The following is a 21,523-nucleotide window of genomic DNA, read 5'->3' as shown; positions in this document are numbered from 1 at the left end:
GAAAATTTGTTGATGTCTCTCTTCTGATGTTGTCTCTTCTTCATCCTCTTTTATGTGTGTATTTACATTTTTACATTCTTTTACTGTCGTTTTATTAGAGTTTTGACTGGGAAACGATACCAATGGGTGTATTTAATTTGCCATTTTTAACATGAAGTTTGTATATATGTTAGTAAGGGTTTTGTTGTTTTAACCAAATTGCTCTCCAAAAACACTGAGTCAGTGTCTATCCCATTGACAATGTCAGTGCTCATTACTCCGCATCCTTGCTAACACTAGGTATTATAAGTATATATTTGTATCTTTGCTAATTTGTCAGGAAATATTTTATATCGCATTGCTATGGCGAACTGGTTTGCCTGGGGCTAATGGGTTTTCTGGGATGTGGAATACTCAGTGCTAAATCCAAGAAAGTCTTGGGCTAACCAAAACAGGTTGGCCACCTTATTAATTGTTTTAATTTAATTAACTTATAATTTCCCCCAAAACTCTCCCAAGCTGAATTCATTATTGATGCTGACAGAAGAAAGAACTCTATCTTGTTCTCCCTCTTTTACTTCCATTGACTTGACATCTCCCCCTGCTTCAACAGTCACCACACTTTGACTTGCTGTCCTCTTCTGCGAGCAAATCTCTGCCTTCTTTTCCTCTGGAGATAGCAGAGCAAATAGAAGGTGCTGTCTGGAGGTGTGCTAGCAAGATCAATTGGATTAGCAAAGAAATCTGAAGCCCTATTATATTATTTCTTTGGGCTTTATACTTGAAGACTAAACTCAGTAAAAAGTCAGAGTTCTGTGGGAGAGAGAAGTCAGAATGCCTTTGAGTGAGTAGATATGTGCATCTGTGTCTTCTTGGCTGTGTCAGTGTTAGACTGTGTTTGGGATGGGAATCATGTTGGAAATTCATGCCAAAGAGAAACTGAGAAATTGTGCTCCCAAACAGGTCTTATTGAAACTATCTCAATCAAAAGAACTGTGAATCTGAAAGGAGACAGAGTTAGAGGAGGAAGATGGACAGTGTTATACACTCAGAAAAAGTTAAAATTTGAAGCAAATCTTAGCATTCTATTATTTATTCACTATGTTGCTATGATACAGCCTTATGGTAGCAATGCTTAGTTCACAAGCAATTTTGGAATTATCTTCATTAATTTACTCAGTGGACACTTGGGATTGATTAGAGGTAAAAGAGCTCACAGCATGGTGGGGAAGAGAGTCACATATATAATATACCAGAGGTATTAGTAAGGTGCTGTGAGTGTACGCACACTGGAAGGAATAGTTTCCCTGAGGAGTGGGGAGAGAGTCAAAGTAGATAAGGCTCTATCGAAGGTGGGCATCTGAATGGCTCCTAATGGAGAGGCAGCAATTTGCGAGGAGTGGACGGAGTCAGGACATCATAAGCAACCTGTATGTGTCATGATGTGGCACTGTGAATGGCTATGATGCATTTGGCGATTGGGTCTGGCTTTGTGGAGAACAGCAAGCTATGGGGCTGGGTAAGTAGGATGAGCCTGAATTCCAGAGACTCCTTTATACCTTGCTAAGCAGGGGGATTTTCTACCACAGAAGATATTTTATTGACTGATTAAGTATACCATAAGTTTTCATATTTATGTAAATAAGTGCTGATATTTTAATTCACTTAGACTAGCAGTTATCTTTTTTTTTTTTCTTAATAGCAGCACCATTTCTTCAAATAGAATCTTACACATAAGCCCATGTAGAAACATGTAAGATCAGGCTGGGCGTGGTGGCTCGGACATGTGAAAAATGACAGTAAAGGAGTCTTTGCACTTTGAGAGGCTAAGATCGGCAGATGGCTTGAGGTCAGGAATTCAAGGCCAGCCTGGACAACATAGAGAAACCTCATCTCAATGAAAAACATAAAAGTTATCCAGGCATGGTGGCATGCGCGTGTGGTCCAAGCCACTCTGGGGGCTGAAGTGGGAGAATTGTGTGAGCTTGGAAGGTAGAGGTTGCAGTGAGTCCAGATTATGCCATTGCATTCCAGCCTGGGTGACAGAGCAAGACCCTGTCTTAAAAAGGACCAAACCAAACCAAACCAAACCAAACAAAAACAAACAAAACAAGAAACATGCAAGATCAGAGCTGCTGTAGTTGATCCAGGGTTGGGGCTTAGATCCCATTCTTCATCTTTTCCTCTTCCAAAGCTGCCTCCAGGGAACCCCTGGTGTCCTGCAGAGGTGAGTCTGAAACCCACTGACAGCCTGAGGTTAAACTCTGAGGGTGTCACAGCAAGAAGTATGAGTGTTCATTAAGATACCTCTATTTGATCATCTCTGGACTTCAAATAAAGGAAGGGAAAATGATTACTAAGACTTTATAATTAGAAACAAATAACATGACATCAATAATACAGTAGATATGTTAAGAGATTGAGCTTCTAAGATACCACTGTCTTTTATTTCTGTCTTTCTGGCCCCTCATTGTTGGTTCTGGGGATCATCCCTATTCCCTCTGATTTATTTCTTATGTTTCATGTTTTCTCTACACCCATAATGTCATTTTCCACCTATGTACTTATACTCTACCTTCCATCTGAGGCCCTGATGCATCTCTATCAAGATGTGCGATGATCATTGCAAATTCTTATTATCATCCCCTCTAAACTTGAGATTCAATTTCTTGAGTATATCTGTGTCTTTAAATGTAGCCATTTCTATCAGGATTGACTATATTATGCTGCTCTAACAAACAGCCCCCCAAATCTCAGTGGTTTATTGAAACTAAAGTTCATTTCTCACTCACGTGAAATCCTCTGTGGGTACAAATGACTCTCTGGAGTTGCTCATTTAGATGTACACTCAACATTCTAGGCTGCCTCTCATCCTATGATGATTCACTTCCAGGAGAAGGTAAGACTGAGGGATCTCACATCAGCAATCAAGTGCTCTGGCCTGGAAGTGACAAATATCACTTCTGCTCACAACTCATTGGCTAGAGCTAGTCATATAGTCCTATCCAAAAGCAAGGGGGATGGGGTATTATTCTCCTAAGTGTCTGGAAGAGAAGAGGGTGTGCTCCCTCTCCATTACTTGCAACTACTCTTCTTCCTGTTAGGGATACTGGTCCCGTCTGACTACCTGACACTTGTTCATTCTTCATGTTTGTTTCCCTGTGTCTTTTCTGACTCCTCTTCTTCTTCCCTCCATTCCTCTTCCTCCCCAGCAACCTCATCAGGAGGCTCTCACCCATGTGTCCAAGCACTGTGCTCACTTCTAACCCAACCCTGCCCTCGCTGCTATGTTTGTGTGGGCATGCCAGTCTTCCCCAGTTGGACCAACACAATGGCATTATTGATCTCAGTATCCCCGGTACCTAATAGTGCATGCTACCTGTAGGTACTCGTTGAGGTTTATCGTGTAAGATGAATGAATGTTGCAAGTTCCTAAACATGTGATTCAGATGCCCAATCTTACTCTGTTACTTTATGAAAATTTTTTTAAAGCTATATGATGTTATATCAAAATATGTTGTTATACTTTAGGATAATCGGTATGCTAGCCCTGAATTTAAGCATAAGTCCCTTTTTCTTTTTCATGGGAGTCTAGGAAAACTATATGTTTATTCAGCAGTAAAATACAGTTTGGAACTTAAATGAGCTATTGATCAATTTCTGGTCTTATGCGAGAAGGAATAAAGCATCAAGAAAAAGGAAAGACTTGCTGTCAAGAACAGGAAAATTTGACAATAGAATATTAAGAATGCAGGAAATGAGGGGAAGTGGAAAGGCAGCAGCTAGTGGGAGAGAAAAAGTGCAGGGACAGTAAAAGTGAATGTAGGAGCTTTCTGACCCCTACGCTTCAGGAATGCAATTCATCCCTAAAATGCTGTTTGGTGTCTTAGGTTGCAAGTAACCAAATTAAAACCAGATTGAAAGTAGAGTGAGACACCTGTCATCATGAGACTCATTTGATCTGTTTAAAGGCGGCTGCTCTTATGCAGGGACCAACACTCACCTCCAGGGCAGCAGCTGGTGCACACTACCCCCGGCAGTGCCTGCTGCCAATAGTGCAAACGACTCAGAGAGACTTCATTGGCACAAGGGAATACTCTCTCCTTTCTGAGTAAAGAGCAAGTAGAACTAAAGGTTTCACATTTTATTTTTTATATTTTTATTTTATTTTATTTTATTTTTTTTGAGACGGAGTCTCGCTCAGTCGCCCAGGCTGGAGTGCAGTGGTGAGATCTCGGCTCACTGTAAGCTCCGCCTCCCGGGTTTACGCCATTCTCCTGCCTCAGCCTCCCAAGTAGCTGGGACTACAGGCGCCTGCCGCCACGCCCGGCTAATTTTTTGCACTTTTAGTAGAGACGGGGTTTCACCGTTTTAGCCAGGATGGTCTGGATCTCCTGACCTCGTGATCCACCCGCCTCGGCCTCCCAGAGTGCTGGGATTACAGGCGTGAGCCACCGTGCCCGGCCAGGTTTCACATTTTAAACATACTTTATATTCCTCCTCTTCGGGGGCTCCAGCCTGCTTTCGCGCCAAAGCAGATGTTATATTTGGCATAGAGTCCTCAGAGCGGCAGTTGTTCCTGAAAGTTCCTTTTTGCATCTTTGTGCCTAATGCAGTGGCTTACAGGTCAACCAGGCTTCTCCCCTGACTTTCGATGTGTAAGAGTTTGTGTTTCAAATGGATTTGGTTTTCTTAATGTCACCCTGGGTTGGTGGAAAGGAGAGTAAATGGAAATTGGAGGGGGAGCAGGGTCCCCTGGGGAGGTTTAAACAGATGGAAGTCAATTGTCTCTTGAGAAGAGAGGAGGCTATTAAGTTTTCATTCCACACTCTGCACCTTTTCTGTTAGCAAAGAACAAGCCCCACTCTCTAGCAATTGCTTTCCACTGAACTCCCCTGTCCTGCCCCCCCCCTCAAGCAAAAACCTAGGGATCAACTTAGTTCACTCCAAATTAGAAAATTAAATAGTCATTTGTTTCTGCTTGTCCACAGGGAGAACCATTTTCTTTTCTTCTTTCAAAATTGCCCAGTTCTTGTGAAGGGTTATTAACACCAGAAAGAAATACATTTTAATAAGCTTAAGTCTCATTACTACCTGAGACCATCAGATTTTAGTACTGTGATATTAGTACTGTAATATTAGTACTGTGATATTAGTACTGTGATATTAGTACTGTGATATTAGTACTGTAATATTAGTACTGTAATATTAGTGCTGTAATATTAGTACTGTAATATTAGTGCTGTAATATTAGTACTGTAATATTAGTGCTGTAATATTAGTACTGTAATATTAGTGCTGTAATATTAGTGCTGTAATATTAGTACTGTAATATTAGTGCTGTAATATTAGTGCTGTAGTATTAGTACTGTAATATTAGTACTGTAATGTTAGTACTGTGATATTAGTACTGTAATATTAGTACTGTGATATTAGTACTGTAATATTAGTACTGTGATATTAGTACTGTAATATTAGTGCTGTGATATTAGTACTGTAATATTAGTGCTGTAATATTAGTGCTGTAATATTAGTACTGTAATATTAGTACTGTAATATTAGTGCTGTAATATTAGTGCTGTAATATTAGTACTGTAATATTAGTGCTGTAATGTTAGTACTGTGATATTAGTACTGTAATATTAGTGCTGTGATATTAGTACTGTAATATTAGTGCTGTGATATTAGTGCTGTAATATTAGTACTGTAATATTAGTGCTGTAATATTAGTACTGTAATATTAGTACTGTGATATTAGTACTGTGATATTAGTGCTGTGATATTAGTGCTGTAATATTAGTACTGTGATATTAGTGCTGTAATATTAGTACTGTAATATTAGTGCTGTAATATTAGTACTGTAATATTAGTACTGTAATATTTTGATCCCTCTGTCTTTTAGGCTCTGACACCAAAATTGCCATAATGAAAGTGTTTCACTTCTTATCATTTATTTTTATGGGATCCTTTGTTCCCAAATGTCTTTTCATCCCAGCCAAAGGGAGAAATGTTAATAGATCTACCATCCAGAAGGTTCCAAAGCTGGCCTGTCAGGTTTTCTGTTTTCTTGTTTATTATCTTTAAACTTTTGTTTTAAACACTTATTTGCCATGTAACTTAATGCCTGATAGTAGTGAAAGCATTTTATGGGTTTTAATTTATTTAATGCTCGTGAAACCCTATGAGGTAGGTACCGATATTATTTTTATTTTACAGATGAGGAAACTGAAGCAAAGAGAAGTGAAATGAAAGCTAGTGAGTGATGGGACCAGGGTTTGGACATGGGCAGTCTGGCTCAAAAATTGTGTGCTTTTAACTACTATGTAATGCTGCCTCACAAACAGCTTGTCTCGCAAATCGTTATTCTGGATCAGAGGGTGTTGACTGGCCTGCAATTGTATTTTGTATGGCCCATACACAATTCAGAAGTTTGAAAAATTTATGTAGAAATCTGCATTTCCTGACTTCTTTCGAAAATAGGAATACCAGATATCATTAGGCTCGAATTCCCAATATGGCAACAACAGCTGAGCAACAATCAGCTGTTTAGATGAGGCGCCTGCTGTCCAATTTCCACAGTCCCCACCAGTGCAGACCATAGTATCTACTTAAATTTCCTACCTGCCTCAGAGAAGCTTCTGAGCTTGTGACCTCTGTTCCAGCTGCTCTATGTATGGACACTGCCCCAGTACAGCAAGGGCCTGCTGCAAAATGCGTTTCTTAGTCTTCAATACTCATTTCTCCTTGTAATTGGATTTCTGGTAAGTTATGTCTCATGGTGGATCTGCCCCAAAGATAGAGACTGAATGGAAGTGAGTCACTCGCCCTGGCCTCCATTGTTCTGAAGAAGGTTCCAGCCACATGATTGATGTCAGCTGGTTTGCCAGAGCCAGAGCTGGGTTTCAGGACAGACACACCGGCATCTAATAGTGAAAGGCAAGGTTGAAAGGCCAAGACCAGCCTGAGGTCTGAGAGACCAAGGGCATCTGAGAGACAGAGGCCAGAAGTTCAGAGATGGACATAAAAGGAGTTGGGAGAATAAGGAAGTGAAAAGAACGTAGTACAGTATATCAGAGAAGGAGCTCCAGACTGGCAAATGTAACTCCCTTGAGAAAGTTAATGTCTGTCTGCTGAATTCACACTTCCTTATCCATGCATCTCAGTCCATTCAGGCTGCCATAACAAAATCCCTTAGACTGGGTGATTTACAGATAATAGAAAATTATTGCTCGTGTTTATAGAGGCTGGGAAGTTCAAGTTCAAGACGCCAGAAGATTCAGTGAGGTGAAAGCCTGTTCCTCATTCTCACTGCATCCTCACATGGTGGAAGGGGTGAATTGTCCTCATATGGTAGAAGGGGCAAGAATGTGCCCTTCACCCTATTTTATAAGGGCACTAGTCCCATTCATGAAGGCAGAGCCGTCATGACTTAATCACCTCTCAAAAGGCCCCATCTCTTAATATCGCTGTAATGGAAATTAGGGTTTAATATAAATTTCGGAAGGACATATTGAGACCATAGTACCATACAATAAAATCAATACCCCAGCTTCATGGAGTTGTTGTAAAGATTAAATGAGATAGTGTACTCTAAGTACTTAGCATGGTGCCTGGTGTGATCAATGCTAACCCAAAGGATCCAGGAGGTCTCGAGTGGTTGCTGAGAATACTAATGGGTGTTTGCAGTCTGCCTGTGTGCAGAGGCAGATATGGAGTATGGGTGGGTCCAGTCAGTTCTCAGGGGGCAAATCCAAGACAGAGTTTGATTATTCATAACCCTAACATTGTATTGCCATCATTTATTTTAATTTTTAGTATATTTATTTAAATTTAGTTTTTAATTTCAAAAGTAAATATGATAAACAAGGGAGCTAAGGTAGACAAGAGAGTTATGGGTGACAATGCTAAGTGCTTTCGTCACACTTACTATTTGTATTTTTTTTTTAGTTTAATGAGAATGCCATACACTTCCCTCTCTCTTTACATCTAGAAATATTGTATGAACGGTGATTTCATAAGGTGCTTGCAACTTCAGGTGAGCTAAGATTTTGCATTTTGTTATTTCTTCACTTCTTTTCTCCCTCACTCTCTTTCTTCCTTATGGAAATTTATAGATTTGTCTTATAATCTAGTTCAACATTTCCCAAAATATAAGCTAAAGAATCTAATCTCATAAGATTCTCCAGGAATAACAGGTTTTTGTGATCAAATAAAATTGGGAAATGCTTTATATTTTATCTCTGCCTTGAGATTTACTAAACATGTTGAAAGATTGATAAGGCTTTCAATTGCCTTGAAGTAAAACAAAAACAAAAATAGAAAACGCAGAACATTTAGTCCAATATTTTCTCAAATGCATTTGGCCACGAAACTTTTCCTTTCTTGAGTAAACCCTAGTAACACCCTGCTGGATCCAACTGGACAACTGTTGATCTGGGTCTCCTCATTAAATGACTTTCTAACCTTGGAACTGGACTGATTATTGTTACTGCTGCTTTCATTAAAGGTGCTATGTTTTATGTTTATAGATTTGTCTTCCTTCCAAAGACCTAACTTTAAAAAAATCAGAAGAGCTTATCTTCTAACCTCTGTTTCATACACACTGTCATTGAAAATGTGATGAAAGGATGCATCATGAGAAAGTAAACATGCAACTTAGGTAAAAGTTGTTCCAAGTCTTTACAAATGTTCTTTTATCTTCAACCTTATTATGGCTCAAGATATAGTAACTTTTGCAGGGTTTTGTGATTGTTTTTTTTTTATTTTGTGAAAACATCCAAGAGCCCCCAACAGCCTATAGATTTGCAGATCCTTTTCTTTCCCAGGTAGCCTTGTATTCAGGAAACATTAACTTCACACAAATTCTTCTTTAAAATAAGTGTGTAATGATCTTTTTCCTCTCATGGGCTCTGCACAAGCTTGTTCTCTTTTTCTCTCGTCATTTACTTACAAAAAATAAAACCTGTTAAGAAGCAATTTGTTCTATGTTAGGTTCATTTATACAGCAGGTGAGCAGGAGATGGCTGGTGACATCAGCCATCTCCTAGTGTCTTGGAAGTGCATTGACACAGGAGTCACCTGGGTTCTGCTTCATCTAAGGAGTGCTTCAGGACATTAGAGAGCTGAGGGAGACAATCCCAGATCAAGTGAGAATTTTCCTTTGCAGGGTAGGAACTGATGCCCAGGCCTGTGACACTCCTTTGGCTCTTTCAGAAACCTCTTCAGTGACACGGACTCCAAAGCATAGTAACTGATCTTTCTGGATAATACCAGGCAGAGCTGGACTTAGGTACTTGCTCAGTCCAGAGGCCTCTTCAGATGTGACTAGGGAATGGCTAATCAGATGTGGAAAGTACCTTGAATGAATAGTCTCTGGGGAAAAAAACAAAACAAAACAAAACACCTCTTAAATTGGTTTTATTGAATGTAGAAGAACTGCCTGAATTTTGTGAATGGCTGGGGAAACACAGGGAAGGGCCCCTGTCTTCAGTGTGAATGCACTGTCTTGCTCAGAGCCCCTGCCTTTGCTGTAGCTCTTCCTTTCAAATTCAATGCCAGTCATGGCAGCAAAGATAAAAGAAGCTAGCGCTAGCTTGTCTCTGCTTGCTCATAATTCTGTTCAGGGCAGATTTATGGAATGAATGATTCTTTCCATCACAGTTGGCTAATTTTAGAAAGATTAGAATGCAGGAGACTTCCGTTCCTATGCTAATACAGCCAGGCAAGTTACTACTATCATCTAGCTGTGTTAACTGAATTTTACTTTTGTGTCTTTCTGGTTTCCTATCTGAAAAATGAGCAGGGAAATGAAGACCTTTTACAGAATGACATTAGGAATAATGGACAAAAATTGATTACAGACCACTTGACAAATTAATAGCTCCATATTTATACTATGAATCAACATGTAATTTTTATCTTATAAATAACCAAGGTAATTACAAATTCCTAGTGCTTTTTAAATCAGATACCAAATTCTTTTTATTTTCTTCAACTTTTATTTTAAGTTCAGGGATACATGTGCAGGATGTGCAGGTTTGTACATAGATTAACATGTGCCTGGTGGTTTGCTGCACAGTTCATCTCATCACCTAGGTATTAAGCCCAGCATCCATTAGCTGTTCTTCCTGATGCTCTCTCTCCCCATCCCTCACAGGCCCTGGTATATGTTGGTTCCCCCACAACGTGTCCATGTGTTCTCATCGTTCGGCTCCCACTTATAAGTGAGAACATGCGGTGTTTAGTTTTCTGTTCCTGCATTAGTTTGCTGAGGAAAATGACTTCCAACTCCATCCATGTTCCTACAAAGGACATAATCTCATTCCTTTTTATGGCTGCATAGTATTCCATGGCATATATGTACCACATTTTCTTTATCCAGTCTATCATTGATGGGCATAGGGTTGATTCCATGTCTTTGCTATCGTGACTAGTGCTGCAATGAACATACGTGTTTGTGTATGTTTATAACAGAATTATTTATATTCCTTTGGGTATGTACCTAGTAGTGGGATTGCTGGGTCAAACAGATACCAAATTCTATTCATTTGTCTTAAAATTCTTAGAAGCAATGCTGTAGAACAACATATTCCAGGCTGGATTTTACCTTTCATTTTTCTTTGTTACTACTAGATACATGCAAAAAATTGAAGTTAATATTGTAAATCTTATCCTTTAAATGGAAAACAGAGAAGGCACTGAGTTAGAGAAACTTTCACTTTCAAGAGCAGAAAGCAATCAAACATTAAAAATCTTAGGACCATTTCAGTGTGACTCTCCCTATAAAACCCATAGATTCTGGGAATCATGACCACTTCTTTTGTAAATATAATTTCCCTAAAATTAGTACCAAGCACTTTTAGGTCTGGAAAGCATCTTGGAAATGGATCTTCTGAGGGGTCCAATAGCTTCTTACTGTGTCTGTTTGAGAGTTAATAGCTCACCTATAGCTCAGATCTCCTAAATCTCCAGACAAAATTTTTTTCAAGTTTTCTCTTGTTTCCTCATTCCAGAATTATTTTATAGTATCCAAGCTACTTCACTTTCCACCTTTCCCTTCCTATTCTCCCCCATAAATTGGTTCCTATAGCTCCCTGCTGCTCCATGGAGACCCTGCGGTGCCATAGGAAAGGGAAGGTTGTTAGCTGAGCCTCTGGGTTCTCTACAACTTATTGAACCAGAATAGCTCAATTTTTAGCTATTTTTCTTATGATGCTTTCCTGAGATAAGGGCTCCATGGCTTGAAAATATTTTCAAACCACTGTCTTTCCTGACCAAAACCACATGCTTGTCTCACTCCATGTTCCTCACCGAACCTCCAAAGTCTCTTTATAGCAACTTTTGTAAGGTTTGTTCCTTCTCTTTTCCCTTTTATACCACTCCCCATCCCTACTATAGACCTGAACGCTTCCCAGCATCTTCTTTTCAAGGGCCACTGTTTTTTACGAGTGTAAATGCCTGAAGTTAAACTGTGTTATCTAAGATCCCTAAATTCAGCCTCATACCTCAACTCCATGCTCTCTTCCCTGATTCTAATATTTTCAAAACAGCTCCTCAGGACTCCTGGGAGGTGTTCTGGCTGCCATAAACCTTAAGTCTTCTTGGGCCCCATATTCACCCAGGAGCTATGTCTCTTTCCTGTCTTCAAAGCCACACCAAAGCTCTTTGAGGGTAGGAAACATATATTTTCCATCTTCACATCTAGCACTGGTTTTTAACATGGTAGGTATCTTAGTTAAGAATTTCCTTGGCTAAAAATAACATGGACCCCCCCAAACAATAGCTTAAATAGTTAAATGAGGGGTTTTCCCTTTCCCATATAATCAGAGGTCTAGAGATGGGGAGTCTGGAGCTGGCATGACAGCCATGATGCTGCAAGAGACCCAGGCGCCTCTGTCCTCTCAAGCATCCTTGGCACTTGCTTGTCACCTGTGGTCTCAAGATGGAGGAACCCCTTCTAGAAGGCATCATGTCCATATCCCACTAAAGAAGAAGGGAAGGTGATCCTGTTGTAGCTCATGAGTGTGATAATTGGGTGTTCATATGCATGTGTGAGATGTGCCACCCTCTGAACCTTGTTATGACATTGGCACATTACCTGTCTGACCTGACTTGGGAGAAAAAAAAAAAAAGAAGAAGAAGACGAAGGGAAAGGAATTGAGTCATTTGTGGTGGAAAATTTGTTGATGAAAGACAGCAACAAAGCAAGAGTCAGGCAAGCTTCTTTAATGAACTTTCTAAAAGTCCCACTTGGTGACATGCACTTACATTTTATTCATAAAAACTGTGTCACATGGACCCCCTAGCTGAAAGAAGTCTGGAAAATGTAGTGTTTTTTAAGGCTGGGTATGTTGTTAATAACATTGATGTTCTGTCGGTAAAGAAGAAAGAGATAGTAGATATTTGGTGACAACCTGCAGTCTCTACTGGAATAAGTATGCAAAAATACTGCTTATGGCTGGAATGGAAAATGTCCACTCCCACCATGGTCACCTGTGTTGAGTACCTGGAAGAGTGGTTCTCAAAGTGTGGTCCCAGGCCAACTGCATCATCTGAGAACTTTTTAGAAATGCAAATTCTTCAGCCTCAGCACAGACAGATTGAGTTAGAAGTAGATGGAGTCAGTGATCTGTGTTTTAAATGCCCTACAGAGGATTTTAATGCTGCTAGTGTTTGAGAACCACTGGCCTAGAATGATCATGCAGAAAGTTCTAGACTGTCAGGCTCTGCTTGTCTTGACGTCACCAGAGTGGTCTGGGATGGATTGGTGGCCAAGATAGGCACTAGATAATCTTTACAAAGCAATTTAATTAAGCTCACCCAAATAGAACTAGAATGATCCAGGTTCCTGATGTTGTGGGGTTCAGGGGGAGCTTGAAGAAAAACTGGCATGGAAGTAGAACCAGGCCAACCAACTTTAACATGCCAACAAATGCCAGAGGCTCCTTCCTCTCAAAACTATCTTCCATTCTTCTCAGTTGAAGGGCTTTAGTTGCAAAACAAAAAGTGTTACTCTAGGATCTTGCAATTAAAGATTATCTGAGATGCTGGCAAGGATGTGGAGAAAGGGGAACTCTTGTATACAACTAGTGGGAATATAAATAGGTACAGCCATTACAGAAAAAAGGATGGAGAGTCCTCAAAAAACTAAAAACAGAAATATAATACCATCTGATCTAGCAATCCCACTGCTGGGTATATATCCAAAAGAAAGGAAATCAGTAAGTTGAGGAGATATCTGCACTCCCACGTTTGTTGCTGCACTGTTCACGGTGGCCAAGATATGGAGTCAACTTGAGTGTTCTTCGGCAGATGCATGGATAAAGAAAATGTGGTATATATACACAATGGAATATTATTTAGCCATAGAAAGATTAAAATTCTGTCATTTGCAGCAACGTGGATGCAGAACATTTTGTTTAGTGAAACAATCCAGGCACAGAAGGACAGATATCACATGTACTCCCTCCTATGTGGGAGTTAATAAAAGATCATCTTATGAAGGTAGAGAGTGGAATGGATGATAGTTACCAGAGACTGGGAGTGGTGGGGCAGAGGAGGGTAAATATAGAGAGGTTGGTTAATGGGTACAAAATGCAGTTAGATGGAAAGAATAAGTTCTATATTGTTCGATAGCACAGTAGGATGACTGTAGTTAACAATAATCTACTGTATATTTCCAAATAGCTAGAAGAGAAGATTTGGAATGTTCCAACACAAAGAAATGATAAATGTTGGAGGTGATGAATATCCCAATTACCCTGCCTTTACCATGACACATTATATGCCTGTATCAAAATATTACCTGTACCCCATAAATATGTACAATTACAATTACAATCAATGAAAAAGAAAGAGTATTTGAAATGTATAATCCTTGAGCTTCAATGGGACCAACAGGGATGGCTTGTGTGGAGAGGGTTGTAGTCATCCCATAACATCCATCTGCTTCTCCCCCAAGTAACCCATAATGAACTCAGTACCATTAAGTATAATAAAAAGTGCACACAGAGCACACGCAGCTTCAAGTTGGCTCCTCTGGCACAGGGCTCCTCCAAGCATGGTCCACAGGCAGATCCATCCTGAGAACTCTTTGTTACTGGTCTGCACTGAGATAAAGAACTTGAATCCGAATGTAAATCAAATACGTTACTGGGCTCACTCTTTAGTTCAGCTGACATTTTTTCAAACTAAGACTTTCTCAAAGAAATTAGTGCACAACAAGAAACAAACAGTTCATAGACTGATTCTATGAACTGTTTTGAGTGGCACTGCCCCTGCCTTCCAACTAGACAGTCACCTCTGCCCTTCATGGAGATTCTGTAGCTGCCACTTTAAGCATCCTCCTGTCCTTCATTTCTTTAACAAACATTAATTGAGGTCTGTGGTATACAAGCACAGTTGGGATGCTGGGAACACAGTGGGCAACAGGACAGACAATCTGTAAGGGTACTAGTTGTCATCAAATGGCAGTATCAGGTGGGAGAGTATGTGTGGAAGTACTTCATAAACCTAATTATATTTAAGAATCGGTTAGTATTCTCTTTCCTTCTTTAGATGGAATAAAAGGTGCAAAGAGAACAAGCACCCTGCACAATATTGCTAGAGTAAGAACTCCCCTCTCTCTGGCCACTAGCTGAATTTGCTTCATTCTTTTCTGTCTCTGTAGTGGGTCTCATCTGAAAGAACATTGCTCTTGAGCTTAAGAAGGCAAAAGAATTTAGAGGGTCAGGTGCAGTGGCTGACGCCTGTAATCCCAGCACGTTGGGAGGCTGAGGCGAGAGGATCACTTGAGGCCAGGAGTTTGAGACCAGCCTTGGCAACACAGTGACACCCTGCCTCTATAAAAAATAAAAAAAAAAAATTAGTTGGGCATGATGGTGTGTGTCTGTAATCTCAGCTACTCAGGGGAAGCTGAGGCAGGAGGATTGCTGGAGCCCAGGAGTTGAAGCTGCAGTGAGCTGACTCTGCCACTGCACTCCAGCCTGTATCACAGAGCCAGGCCCTCATCTCCAAGAAAAAAAAAGAATTTAGAGTTGCATTTCAGATGAGAAGCACATGACATTATTGACAATTCAAGTTTGCTCCCAACCTCTCTCATGAGTGTCTGAGCATAAAGTCATCTCAGCATATACCATTGGAACTTAAGGGAAAGGGGACTAAAGCTCCAGGTAATGAAAATTACTAGTAACTTGGCCCCTGGTGGAATGCCAGTGAGAATATGCACTTCCACAGATGCTTGAATTCTCTTGGCCCAGGGCTTTAGGAAGCCACAGGAAAAGGTCAGGATGCTCAGGAATAGAGACGTGCTGTCAGAGAAGGATGGAAGGGTGGAAGAGAACAGTGCTGGGCCTAGCAACTTTAAAAAGACCTGCAAACCAGTATGGCAAATGTTAACATTTGTTAAATCTGAGGAGTGTGCATATGGGTGCTATATTTTTCCTCTGTACTTTCTTTTATATTTTAATATTTCATAATTTAACATTTAAAATTTTTAAAAAGATCCTCAGCTGGTCATGGTGGCTCATGCCTGTAATCCCAGCACTTTGGGAGGCTGAGTCTGGTAGATAACTTGAGGCCAGGAGTTCGAGACCAGCCTGGCCAGCATGGCAAAAACCCATCTCTACAGAAAATGCAAAAATTAGCTGGACATGGTGGCACATGCCTGTAATCCCAGCTATTCTGCTCCAGAGGCTGAGACACAAGAATGGCTTGAACCCAGGAGGTGGAAGTTGCTGTGAGCCAAGATTGCACCACTGCACTCCAGCCTATGTGACAGAGCAAGACTCTGTCTCAAAAAAAAAAAAAACAAACCCACAATTTTTCAAGATTCATAGAACAAAATAGTGTCTTCAGATGATCAATGTAGCACAGAAGAAGAGAAGCTGCAGTAAATAAAATATTCATGGCCCTAAAATTATGAAGGGCAGGATGTGTGTGTGTGTGTGTGTGCGCGCGCGTGCGCGCGCACGCGTGTACATGCACATACTCAGAAGCTTTAGCATGCACCAGAATCCCCTGGAAGGTGTTTAAACCACAGAGTATTGACTGTTGTCTAGTTCTGATTCAGTAGGTCTAGCGTGAGACCTGAAAATCTGCATTTCTAAGAAGTTCCCACAGTAAATCCTCATGATATCTTTTTGAGTAGATATTGTGTACTCTTCCCACAATTACCTGGACTGGTTTGACTCATTTGTTCAACAGATATTTAGTACTTACCTACTGCGTGCCAAGTACTGTGTTACATGCTAGGGGTATATGATTTATTGTGCACATATAACTCCTTATCTAGAGGCAATCGTTAAATACGTATTATATGTTTATGCCAAAAGCTGAGCAATCATCTAAACCCTTAAGCAAGCTGTTGGGTATTATAATAGCCAATCAGTAGGATAGGGGAACACCATGGGATGGCTGTGTACAAAAACTACTTTTTTATGTATGGATGAATACAGATAACTTTCTTTTTCTTTTCTCATCTTACCCCCAACCACCTCCTATTTTTTTCTCTCCTTTCTGTCTCTCTCCCTCCCTGGGATAGATGTGTTTGATGGGCTCATCCAGCAGCTATCTCAAGCCACCCCTTGCTGCTGCCTGTTACCAGAGGTTCTAAAGAACCAGATATTTGCTCTGCCAGATTCACTGGCAGCTGGGGCTGGCCACATGCTCTAGTTTTGGCTAATGAGATATAAGTGGAAATAGGTTGGGGGTCTTTGGGGAAGATTTTGTTTCTATTCGAGAGGACACAGGTAAGAGGAAGTTCACTGGCACAGCCCCCTTCCCTGTCTTTCTGCCTTAGGACTACAATAGCCATCTTGTGACCATGAGGCAACTAACATAAGGATAGTTCCAAAGGGGACAGAGTGACAGAGACTGGCTTTTAATGACATTTTTGACCAATTCAACCAATGTTAGCAAGCCACCCATACTCAGACTTAATGTTAGTGATAAAAGCAAAGCTCTATTTTAATGAACTGTTAATTTCTATCACTTGCAGAGGAAATCACTCCCAAATGATACATTACCTTCTCCCTTTCTTCCTCTTCTTTTTTTTTTTTTTCCTTTTTTATTTTCCTTCTCTCCTTGGTATGTGTGAATTGTGTCCTCCTTGCAAATTCATATGTTGAAGTCCTAACCTCCAAAGCCTCAGCATGTGACAGTATTTGGAGATGGTCTTTAAAGAGGTGATTAGGTTAAAATGAGGTCATTAGGGTGGGCCCTAATCCAGTATGACTTGTATCTTTAAAAGAAGAGGAAATTTGGACATAGAGATGTAGAGAGGGAAGACCACGTGAAGACACAGGAAGAAGACAGACATCTACAAGCCAAGGAAAAGAGACCTCAGATAAAACCATCCCTGCTGACACCTTGATCTTGGACTTCTAGCCTCCATAACTGTGAGAAAATGAATTTCTGTTGCTTAAGCCACTTAGTGTGTGGGACTTTGTTACGGGAGCCATGCTGAGCAAATATACTTCTTTCTCCCGCCTTTTACTTTTTTACTTCCCCCCATTCTTTCATTTTCTTTATTTGTGTGGAGATATATATATATATATATCTCCAAGGGTTAGCCTAAAGTGAGGAATCCCTTCATTAGGGCCCCTTAGCAGATTTCTTCTTATGTCTCCTTGGCCAGAATTATGTTGCATGCTCATATGTAAACCAACATCTGAGAAGGGGAATGAAACCACTGTAATTAATCTAAACCAGTCAAGATTCACCCCTCTTTGGCTGGAATGTAAGCTGCCTTTCTTACAGCTTATGGCTGCTCACAGAACTGTAGGGACAACAAGACTATAAGCAGGGTTCTGTAAGAACAATGGTTATCAGCCTAAGGCAATTTTGCATCTGCCTTTTGCCAATTCAAGGGACATTTGGGTAATATCTGGAGATGTTTTTGATTGTCACAACCTGGGGGAAGAGGGGAGTTGCTACTGGCATCTAATGGGTAGGGGCCAAAGATACTACTACATATGCTGCAATGCACAGGAAAGTCCCCTACAACAAAGAAGTATCCAGCACAATTGTCACTCATGCCTGGATTGAGGGACCCTGTGTTAGAGGAAGGGAAGAAGGGTGGCTATTAGGAGGGCAGCAAGAGGTGTTTGTCATGGATGGAAAAACACATGTACGTGATGTTCTCACAGCCTCCCTGTGAGTCTCACCGGCTTCAGGCCACAGCATCCCTGAGTGACAGAAGCTGGTCTCATTACATTGGCCAAGCAGCCCTCAGTCTGCAACTATCTGTCAGAGACCCAGTGAATCAGAAAGATTGGTGCAGACTAAAATTAGAAAAGAGATGAAAAGTGATTATTTGGAAATAAATTTGAATATGCCTGTTTAGATCCTCCAAGACTGCAGTCTGACATATAAATAAGACTAAAAATATGAAATTGTGGTACTCCGTCATCCTATTCACTAGATTTCACTAGCTCTGAATCTAATAAGGCCTTCGTCATTGTGTTAAATTAATGCTTTTTAATATTTAAAAGATATTAATCTTGCTTTGGTATGTTGTTGGTCTATTTTTAAATTTAATAATTTCAAACAGTAGCTCTTCAAGTATTTGAATCAATGATTTTTTATATCCACTCATCTTGATGTTTTGCCATAAGTAATAAATGGTGTAATAAAATATCTTTGTGCTTCAAGTAATACCTCAGCACTTTTTAAACTTCTTTGCAAAACTTGAATACAGTTTACATATATGAGTTATAGGCACACATATCTACAAAGGAGGCTAGATTTTTAAAAATTAATGCCATGACCTGCAATTTCCTTTGCAAATATATAGCTTGTCCTGTTTGCTTTATGGCTGTTGTTTGCAACATCATATTTTCCCCTCAAATAAAAAATTTTAAAATGGCATAGAAGACTTTGGCCAAATTGGCTAACAGTTTCATAACGTTTGATATTGTTCCAAGTTTTCATGCACCTAATTTTATATATACATAATGTATCAACTTTTGATATAGCAAAAAGCACATAGGTAGCTTAAACTGCAAAGCATTTTCTGTTTTTCAGGCTGTATATTGCAAGACCTACCAAGCAACCTTGCTTAAATGTTTCGTACTTAATTGCCAGAGTTTGCAGTGGACTCTTCATTTCTTAAAGAATTACCACAAATGTATTCACTTATTCAGCTCCTGTGTGTTCACATACATGTCTACCACTATTTTCTTTTCTTCAATCAGCCAGTGTGTAGAAGTAAGAACCATCATCTTTAATTCAATTTCTGGCTTATTATAGACCTAGGATCCTCACAGGAATATTTGTTCAATTTGAACATGCTCGTCAGCTGTTTTTTTTTTTTTTTTTTTTTTTTTTTTTGTTGCCTATGGATGACAGAGTGATGTTTTACACAAGAGTAAGAGTACTTCATTTCCTTATTACATGGACATATTTCTAATTGGCTCCAGGCTCCTTACTATTAATAGCTGTTGAAGATGCACTGTACATCTAATTTAGCACTGCCTGGGGTGACACAATTGGTTCTCAGTTACTTTACTGCCAATATGTACAGCTTATGCCACAGGGAGCCTGGATCTAATTGGTGAGATCCTTGCCCTCTGAGACCAAATCTAACACATGCTTCCGAGACAGCTTCCCTCTCAGAGACCTCAGCGTTCCTCATTATCCTGACCTTCTTTGATTTGGTGCCATGATTGACATAAGGAAGGCAAAGCCACCTCCTTGGCTTGATTTATTCTAAAGATAATTTGACTTTATCCATACCCATCCCTGTGGAATATGGAAGCCCTCGGAGGTGACTCCTGAATTTGCATATAGGAGCTTAGGGGTAGCAGTATAGAAGGCCAGGGGCTTGAATGAATGTATGTTTGCAGGGAAAACACACTTTGTTTCATTTTAATTGTATTCTTTAGTGAGGAGGTTGATTGATATTTGGTTCTGGCAGGGAGTGTAGGCTCCCTATGTCACCCTTTGTACCTTTGCAGAGCCACTGGTGATTCTCCTTGTGGAAAGCCCTTTTTGGTGCCACCACTGAAAGTCAAACCTCTTACTATGACTTTAAGGAGTATGACATTAACCAATCCCTTGAGCCTTACGTTCCAGCTCTCCTGCCACCCCAACCTCCCACTCAGCCAAGCTGCAATAATTCCATGAACAGGACATACAGCTTTTTTTTTTTCCCTCTTCTGTTCCTTACTTTTTGGTGTCCCCAAGGTCCAGATCTGGCCCTCTCTCCCCAGTGCCAACAGCACTTCCTGCACCCCACTATCATCACAGGTCGGGTGTGGAATTCCCGTGATTCAACATACAGTTTTCCTCAGCGCAGACTGTGAGCTCTTTGAAGGCAAGGCCCATATCTTAGTCGCTTTGGCATCATGAGTACCCAGGTGGGTTCTGACATTTGGCACTCAATAAAAGTGTATTGTGTTAAGCTCTTATTGTTACTATGGTATTCTGTCTTTATCAGCAGAAGAGAAGGAGGGTTTCCCCAATAACGTGGTAAACAGGTAGTTGAAATATAACCCTATAAATGCTGAAACACTTTCTGGATGAAAAGCATCTCAAGTCTCTGCCTTAGTAACAAGGCCTAACATATGTTTTACTTCAAGACTCAAGAATATCATTGTGAACGTTGGTTATGATACTGACCTCTGATATTAGCAGTGTTGCACGACCTATGAAGGTGCCCTGAAATAATGGTGTCAATCAATGCAACTTTAAATAAAACATACACATTGACAAAAAAACAAAAAGCATGGGTCCACCCAGTGACCTTCCAGTGAAGCACCAAAATTTGTTTTGTGAGACTTCGATTTCTTTCTTTTTTTTTTTTTTTTTTTGAGACAGAGTCTGGCTCTGTCTCCCAGGCTGGAGTGCAGTGGCTGGATCTCAGCTCACTGCAAGCTCCGCTTCCCAGGTTTACACCATTCTCCTGCCTCAGCCTCCGGAGTAGCTGGGACTACAGGCGCCCGCCACCTCGCCCGGCTAGTTTTTTGTATTTTTCGTAGAGACGGGGTTTCACCGTGTTAGCCAGCATGGTCTCGATCTCCTGACCTCGTGATCCACCCGTCTCGGCCTCCCAAAGTGCTGGGATTACAGGCTTGAGCCACCGAGCCCGGCCGAGACTTCGATTTCAATGAGTGAATGCAGGTTTACTTGGCTCACAAGACAGCTGGAATGTTTTTCTCTTTTTTCAGATTATTTACTGTGAACTTCTTAGAAATGTTCCTATTTTCTGTTTCTGGAAAGTATTAATATTCAGGACCGAAACACTTAACTGGGCTGGGTGCTGTGGCTCACACCTGTAATCCCAGCACTTTGGGAGGCCAAGGCGGGTGGATCACGAGGTCGAGAGATCGAGACCATCCTGGCCAACATGGTGAAACCCCGTCTCTACTAAAAATACACACATTAACTGGGCATTGTGGTGAGCACCTCTAGTCCCAGCTACTCAGGAGGCTGAGGCAAGAGAACTACTTGAACCTGGGAGGTGGAGGTTGCAATGAGCTGAGTTCGTGCCACTGCACTCCAGGCTGGCAACAGGGCAAGAATCCATCTCAAAAAAAAAAAAGAA

The 21,523-nt window shown here is 40.6% G+C and overlaps 1 protein-coding gene and 1 non-coding gene across 2 annotated transcripts in view; both read left to right on the top strand.

The window, feature by feature from the left end:
• The window catches only part of NCALD (neurocalcin delta), a 478,271-nt gene that overhangs the window by 281,019 nt on the left and 175,729 nt on the right, over window positions 1-21,523 (top strand). The gene's annotated exons all lie outside the window — the stretch shown is intronic.
• Window positions 11,982-12,086, top strand: LOC115899823. Its single transcript, XR_004059425.1, has one exon. It is a non-coding gene; the product is annotated as a small nucleolar RNA U13 (small nucleolar RNA).

Source organism: Rhinopithecus roxellana, chromosome 9 (genome assembly GCF_007565055.1).
Source record: "Rhinopithecus roxellana isolate Shanxi Qingling chromosome 9, ASM756505v1, whole genome shotgun sequence".
NCBI classification, from domain to species: domain Eukaryota; kingdom Metazoa; phylum Chordata; class Mammalia; order Primates; family Cercopithecidae; genus Rhinopithecus; species Rhinopithecus roxellana.
Note: the sequence above shows the minus strand (reverse complement) of the source record. Positions and strands in the feature narration are given on the sequence as shown.